This window comes from Cajanus cajan, chromosome 1 (assembly GCF_000230855.2).
Source record: "Cajanus cajan strain Asha chromosome 1, NIPB_CcT2T_4, whole genome shotgun sequence".
Taxonomy (NCBI): domain Eukaryota; kingdom Viridiplantae; phylum Streptophyta; class Magnoliopsida; order Fabales; family Fabaceae; genus Cajanus; species Cajanus cajan.
Window position 1 is genome coordinate 86,724,934 of NC_138517.1, and position 8,859 is coordinate 86,733,792.

The window sequence follows — 8,859 nt, forward strand, 5'->3', positions numbered from 1 at the left end:
TATCCATTCCATATATTAATAAAAAAAAATTATTGTGCAAGATTCAAGAAAAACAACCTACACACCACCATGCCTCCACCTTAAGGACACCATTTGTGTCATCCTCATCAATTGGAGAGGGATATTACAAAGAGAGAAGGGTGAGCAAGAAAAGGAAAAGAAAAAGAGAGATGCATGAGAAAAGAGGGTTGGTACTTGGTAGTGACCGTGTGCAAATTACACTACTGCTATGGTCGAGAGAGATATGAGAAAAGAACTGCATCCGATTCTTTTTTTTTTTTTTTTTTTGTATTTTTTTCATCTATTTGTTTGTGCTACACTATTATGTTGATTGTAATTTTTTTTTTTTACCAGGTCTCTAATGTGTTGATGGATTTCAAGAATGTATTTGGGTTGATCCAAGGAGGTGATTCAGATTGTGCCATGGCGATGGTTGGTAATTGTCGTAGTGAGCGTCACTAGGTTGAAGAGAAAGAGTAATGAAAATTGGAGAAGAAATTTCTTAATCGGAGAAGACGAAAGGTAATGAAATATACGTGTCGCGGTAACCGGGGCCAAAAATCTTGTGATTTTATTTTTATTAAAAACCTCTGATTTCTCTTATTTTAATGCCTCATGATTGAGGCACCAACTTTAATACTTCAACGTAGAGGCGTTCTGAATTATAAATTCAAGCATCCACTCGTGTTTTTAGTCGGTATCATTTGAAGGAAAAACAAGGGAGTAACGTTAGAATTTTCAATAATTTTGATTCTGTAAACAAAAAGTAATGCAACAAAAATAGTATACAAACTTTTAGGTATGGTATTGTTTGGGGTTAATGAATATACATATGCAGAAGGGATTGTTTTTAGTTTTGAATTATTGGAGATTATTATATGATGAGGATATGTCGTGAAGGCAAAACAGATAGAGAAGGAATCCTTGACTATGATTATCTGTGGGTGATGATGACGAGGTTATGGTTTGTGGTGGGGATCATCTGGTACAGGCAACTCTATTTAGATCCTTAAATTAAGGTTCCGACGTGGAAGGTTGTCGGCCGTTTGTGAGATATCTACACCTGACAGATAGGCGAGCCTCATGATTGTTTCTGGTACAGCGTCACCTACTGTGTGACTTTATCATTGACCTCGTCTGACGTGGAGGGTCGTCGATGCGTCGACCAAATTTGATTAAAAACCTTAAAAAAGATTGGTCCCGGCGAGGCTCGAACTCGCGACCTCCGGCTCATAAGACCAGCGCTCTAACCAACTGAGCTACGGGACCAACTTGGTAGATGATCCTACAAATATAGAATTATTTTTTTCTATATCTTCTATTCTTAATATTATTATCCACTTGTCACACTCGCACGTTTTCTTTTATTTGATTATTAGGTTCTCATTTGTATACTATGGAAAAAAATGTATCCCAATTAAATAATATCATAAATTTATACAACTGATAATGTATTGTATATTCTTTATTCCTAGTAAATTGTGTTCATATAGTTAATACATTTTTTTTTAACAATTTGTCTCGATTAATTATTAATTATGCTCTATTTACTTTTTTTTTTTTAATTCTCATTTATTTTGTTTTCCCTTTTTATTTTTATTTTCATTCGTTGATTATATCAATTCCAATCAAATCATAAATTTATAGGAATTAAATTGATACAAATTCATTAAGGTATGTTTTGCAATCACTTTCAGCTAAATTTTAGTTTGTTTTGTTAGTTGGGAAACATATTGATTTGGCCTTATTAACAAATTTTGTTTAGCAGTTTGTAACCTTTTTTTGGACTTTACCTCAAGTAGCATCTTTAAAAATGCTAACTTATAATTTATGTAACGATCCGACTAGTCACTACACACGACACAGCACACTAGAAACACCACACAGAAAGGAACAAGTGTATACATATAGGGTCTAGAATATATACATGATCCAAGTCTGGATAGAGTTAAAGTGTAAAAATACATCAAAGGCTACACTACTGGGTAGCTAAACAACAAAAGATCTAAAGGGTTAACTCCGCTTGCCCGCCTACAGACTCACCAACAGCCACCAACCTATCCCTGATCTGCTCCCATACATAGTATGATCATCACAGTCCAAACATCATGGAAACAACAAAGGGTAAGCTAGTGTAAAGAAATCAACATATATATACAACAATATGATAGAAAACAGCTACAGCTATCAGCACATCCGCATAGCTTATACTACACCACAACAATTCAGCAATATCAGCACCGCTTAGCGGCAATATCAGCACCGACTTAGCGGCTATAACAACACCACTTAAGTGGCTATAACAGCACCGCTTAGCGGCAATAACAACACCGACTTAGCGGCTATAACAGCACCACGATAGTGGCTAATAACAGCACCGATATAACGGCTAGAACAGCACCACCATAGTGGTCAAACACAGCATACAACTCAGCATTTCACAACACAGCACAGCAAATCAGCATACAACACGACTAGTAGTATTCAACACAGCCTACTACTCACAACTCAGCTCATCATTCTAGAGCACAACAATATTCATCAATTATAATACAACATTTAAAATCATCAATAACAGCCCAGCTCACCACAACATTATACATCTATCACTGCTTAATGTGACACCCTCTACCCCATTATTAATATACAACAAATGTAACAATAAAATATTTCTTTTCTTCTTTTTGGGTAAATAAAATCTTTCATAGTTGACAAATATTTCAAATATCACAAGGTAGAAGATTCACATTCGTAACTCATAAATCATAACTCCAGTGTAGAAATTATAAAAGAAAAGAAGTTAAGATTTTCAATACAATTTAGTGAAAAACAAGAAATCATATATATACAAATAATAATAAAGGAAATATAAATTAACTCCAGTAAAGGTGGCAGTGCCTCCTAGTTAGGGATTAATTTATACTCCCAAATCATATAATAATAAATATAACAAAGATGTACATTTTGGTCTTTTCTCAAGAACGTTCAAAATTACATAAGAAGAGAAAATTAAAGCTTTTAAAACAATAACATCCCTAAAAAAAACAAGCCTAGCTATGCCCGATGTCACATCCTATCAGAGCATGCCCCACTGAAGCCTTAAGCCTCATCACCAACATCCCCATGATGCTGATCATCTGCAACACAATTTAAAACATATACAAAAACAACAAGGGAGTGAGAAACATCTCACTCAGTTTCAGGTGCAGAAATAACTGCTAGATAGCACACACACACACAACATATATAAGTCACATGTAAACAATACATAAATAGTCAATATCACATATATATACTCATTTATCATGCTTATGATGTCATGGACTCAACTCATAAATGCATGCATGTGGCGCCATACGGAAGATTCACAATTTATCGTTGGTGACCCTAAGGTACACCTGGTTACATCACTGGTGACCCTAAGGTACACCTTGTTAGCATGTTACATCGTGGGTGACCCTAAGGTACACCTTGTTAGTCGTGGGTGACCATAAGGTACACCTTGTTAGCATGTTACATCGTGGGTGACCATAAAGTACACCTTGTTAGTCGTGGGTATGCGGCCTCAGCGGCACACCTGGAGTAATATATGCATATGATGCATGTCATACATTTATAATCTCATTAACTCAACATTTAACTTATTACATAATTTCATTTAGTACATCATATCATTATTTGTCATAGTATCATATTCATAGTTTGTCTCAATAGTCCATTCTTAGGTCTCATGTCATTTGTCCATATTTCACATGGTCATGTCATCAATACTCCTCATAAGGTCCGCACAGGAATTCACAGAGATCCAGAGAGCATTCTTGTTCATATTAAACCTCATTTATTATTAACATTAATTTCATATTCATTTATTACTTTCAACAAAGAACAAAGTAGAATAAATAGAAAATCGGACAGAACAACGGCACCTTCAACAAAAACAAAGTAGAGTAAATAGAAAATCAAACAGAACAACGGCACCTTCAACAAAGAACAATGTAAAGTAAATAGAAAATCAAACAGAACAACGGCATCTTCAACAAAGAACAAAGTAGAGTAAATAGAAAATCAGACAGAACAACGGCAAGGGATTGGGGGCCAATCCGACAAACAACTATCCAACAATTATCCCCACACCCCTGAGCGAGGTTCTCACTCCCCCCCTTACCTGGATAAGCGGAGCTGAAACTTAGGCAGAGCCTCCTCCTCTGGATTCCCTCTTCCTTTCTCTCTCTCTTTCTTTCTCTTTCTTTCTCTCTCTCTCTCTCTCTCTCTCTCTCTCTCTCTCTTCTCTTTCTCTCTCTAAAATTTCACTTTCTTCCTCTGTATAAAAATTTTCACCCCTTGCCCCTATTTATAGGCAATCTGATGCACCCGGAACGGCCCGTACTGATTTCGGAACGGCCCGTTCTGGATCCTTCAAATCTGGGCAAAATTTGTAACTGGAACGGCCCGTTCCAAAATCGAAACGGCCCGTTCCCAAAAAACCAGAACGGCCCGTTCTGAAACCAGAACGGCCCGTTCTAAATCTCAGCAGAACGGCCCGTTCTCCTTCCGGAACGACCCGTTCTCCATACCGGAACGGCCCGTTCCAAGGCCGTTCTGGGACTACAAAAACCTCACATTTTCAACATTTGGAACGGCCCGTTCCGAAACCCAAAATACCCCTATAACTTTATTAAAATTACGAAAATGCCATTAAAAAAATAATAATAATAAAAATTTGGGTGTTACACTTAACATCATATTTTTCAGCAATAACAACTAGTCAGCACAGCATAACATCCATTACAGCTTAGTCCAGCATAAAACAACCTCTCTCAGCAATTTCAGCAAAGTTTAACAGCTAATAGCACATCAATTCAACATCCTCATGCGCGCCCGGCGCACCCATGGTTGCGCCCGGCGCGACACATCCAGAGGGCACCACGGGCCAGCGTGCCCAGCGCAAGACTTATCGCGGCCGGCGTGACCCCCTCACGCGCTTGGCGCAATTTAGAATTGCGCCCAGCGCTTGCCAGGCAGAGACTCCATGGAGTCTCACGCGCTCAGCGTGCCTAGGCCCACGCCCAGCGCGGGGAAGGCAGAGACCTCCCCTTGATCTCGCGCCCAGCGCAATTTGAATTGCGCTCAGTGCCTTCTTGGCAGAGACTCCCAAGGAGTCTCGCGCCCAGCACGACTAGGGTCGCGCTCAGCGCAAAACCACCACCCAAAAACAAGTCACATACTACTTGCGTGCTCGGCGCGATCCCTGACCCGCCCGGCGTGGGCCAACCATAGGCTCACCTTCTCAAGCTCGCCCGACGCACACATCTTTGCGCCCGACAGACTTGTCAAAAAGGAGCCCCCAGATGGTCACGTGCCCGGCGCGAAGAACCGCGCTCAGCGCGAGGTTCAGCAGCAACCTATCAAGTTCGAAATTTTGCCCCAAAACCTGCCAACATAGCCATGAAACCCACATGCAATCCATCCAAAAGTTCTCATATTCATCAAAGAGTTCAAAAATGTAAGCTTTTTCAACATGCAACCGAAATCAAGGAAAAACCCCAAAATTTCACCCAAAACCGAAAAACCCCAAAAGCTCAATTTTCATCCATCTCAGCTCAAATCATCAATCATCAACAATCAAATGAGTTTCTAGACTCATTTTCAGCCAAAATGCAGCAAAACTAACTTCTCTTACCTCGGTTCAAGAATTCCAAGCTCCGGGAAGAGAAGGAAAAAGGAGGAGAAAAGAGAAGGAATGGGAAGCTCCGCACGGCAAGACTCCGGAAGGCACAACCACCTACTCAGCTCCTTCAATCCAAAGTCACCACAAGGAATCAGCCAGCAAAATGGAAAAGAGAGTGAGTGAGTAGCAAGGAGAGTGAGTGAGTGAGAGTGAAGGAGGAAAAGAAAAGGAGAAAAGGGGTCTCACAATTTCTATCTTTTCATATTTTATTTTTTTAACCTTTAAACATTTATTAACTTTTCTTTTGACCTTATTTTTAAATTTTACATAAGGTAAGACTTTTATTTATTTTATTTTTTTTCTCGTCTTCTTAATTACACTATTCATTTTAATCATTACACTTTTAATATTATTATATTATTTTAACACTGTACTTTAGTATAGTTGATGGGTTATTTCTATATGTGACTTGGTTAATGCATGTCAATGTCCAAACTCACACCCAAGTCATGTTATACTTAATAATGGATACTGGACTTTCCTAATATAAGTGACAAAATTCAAAAAATCCTGTTATGTTGTAGATTGATATCCAAATTTTTTTATTAATCTAATAAGTCAAAAAAATTGTGTTGTTATTGGTTCAGTAGGGTCAAGCTACTTAGACTGATCACCTGTATTATAAGAGATTTTTTAGTTAAAAAATGCATAAGTTGTTGTATTGTTAATATGTTGTGTTGTAAGTTGAAATACTACTATGTTGTTAAGTTGTAAAACTATGTTGATATGTTGATCTGTGTTGTTAAACTGAGTCATGGATTGTTGTCTTGTGTTGAAGTTGTTTATATATATAGCTAGTTCATTGCTTTTATATTATGTAGTTTCGTTGTATACAAGCTTATCCTTACTTGTTTATGTTGTTGGACTACGATGATCATATTATTATGAGAGTAAAATAGGATTAGGACAAAGGGCAAGTAAAATGTTTCCTTATGTTGGTGTTAATGATATTTGGTAAAGGGATGGGTATACGAATCAATTTGACTTGTTTAAGGCTTGACATGTAAAGCTTGCATTTTATACGAGCCAAATAAGTCTGGTTTACAAAATAAATGGACTTATTTTTCAAGTTTGTATCTAGCTTGCCAAAACTTATGGAAAAATGGACCAATTTGCATATCTAAATAATGATTTAAAAAATATAATTTTAAAAAACAAAAAATGCATAAAATTAGAAGAAGAGAAATCTTTTTATTTTTAAGCTAAAATCTATCACACTAAAATTTATCAACATTTAAAATGGTCTTAAATACTAAATAATAAAATTTTAAGACAAAAAAATATTACCAATACTTATATAATAGTACCAAATTGTCAATAATAAAAACATTAAAATGTCTTAAAAAATAATCCAAATTAATGACAAATATATATCAACTAAACATAGTTTTAATATCATAATGATTTAAAAGATTAAATGGACAACTAAATATTAAAGTGTTAATAACTAAAAAAATTAATTAGTGAAATTTGCAGGCTAGTCTGCGAAAGTCTGCAAAGTTCGCAGCTTCATAGACCAGACTTAAAAATTAAACAAAGTTATATAGATTTGAAAAAATAGGGCTTATTATTCATGGGCTTAACCGATTGGTCTACAAACCTGAATCCATCTACCCATCCCTAGTTTGATGTAGGCTATTATGATATAGCTAATTATTGTTTGACTGATGACTTAGAATTTTATGGCTTATAAATCCTGATTGAGTATTAATAATCGATCGCTAAATTAGTTATAATATAGAAATTGGTAAATTTTGATCGCTAATTTCAGTCATTATTTTACATTTTTCTTATATATATATATATATATATATATATGGGGAAGGTTCAAACGACACCGGTGTAATTTTTATTAAGTGTTACACCGCTTAATAACTTTATATTAAATGTGAATTTTGAAAATCCAACCGTTAGATTGAAAGTTCATATCTCTTAGATCAAATATGTCAAATTTTGTTAAAATTTAACAACAACTTGAAGGTAATCAAAATGTTCATATTTTAGTATATTTTGAAATGTATATATTACGTCAATTTTGTTTTATGAGAATGAAGTATCAAATTATCTTAGATTAATATAAAATTTGATATATATGATCTAAGAGATATGAACTTTCAATCTAACGGTTGGATTTTTAAAATTCACATTTAATATAAAGTTATTGAGCGGTGTAACACTTAGTAAAAGTTACACCGGTGTCGTTTGAACTCTCCTCTATATATATAGATAGATAGATAGATAGATAGATAGATGATTATGTTGTAATGCTACTTAGTGGTCTTTATATGTTTAGTTGTTTATTTCTATTCATATATATATATATTATTGGATGAATATCCATGTATTGCTTGCATGATAATTTCAAGTTAGTTAATATTTACGTTTTTTCACTACCGAGTTGTTGAGTTGAAGTAATTGTATAGATTTGTTGGGTTGTTACAGAAATAATTAATTTATAAATAAAAAATAAGAATTCAAAATTAATTAAAAACTACAATTTAAATATATCAAAACATAATTTTATCAATAAAATTAAATTAAATTTTTTATAATAATATGATATGAACATGTTATTTTTCTCATTTTACATTTATCAACTATTTCAACAAATAATCTTGTCAAATACTTGTACTTTAATAAATTAAATTAATAGTTAATAGTCATCAAGTAGTCTTTTTAGCTTCCAACTAGCTTTTCTGTTACTTTTACCGTAAATTAATATTGAGATTAATTTTAGATATAAAAATTTAAGATTATAAATCAAATATGGATTAATATAAATAATTAAAGTATACAAACTAATACAAATAAGTGTCTGGTGTTCAACAAAATCAAATTATACGATGATCCAAATTTATTTTGTGGTTATTAACTATTAGACAGTCTAATAGTAAGAATTTGAATAATATTTTGAGTTTAAATTATGGTGATGATATGATTCTAATTTTAATAAATAAAATATTATTATGTGATTGCTAATGTAAATTACATTAAAGTGTAGATTGAGCATAATTATTATTGTAACATCCTAAAATTTTATTTTTATGTATTGGGATTGTTAAAAGGATTATCATATATTTTTTTATATGTATTTTACTATTTATGTATACGTATTTTACTATTCACGTATA

General features: G+C 34.2%; 1 non-coding gene across 1 annotated transcript; it reads right to left on the minus strand.

Moving 5' to 3' along the window:
- Window positions 1-1,195: 1,195 nt before the first annotated feature.
- Window positions 1,196-1,269, minus strand: TRNAI-UAU (transfer RNA isoleucine (anticodon UAU)). Its single transcript has one exon. It is a non-coding gene; the product is annotated as a tRNA-Ile (tRNA).
- Window positions 1,270-8,859: the final 7,590 nt, after the last annotated feature.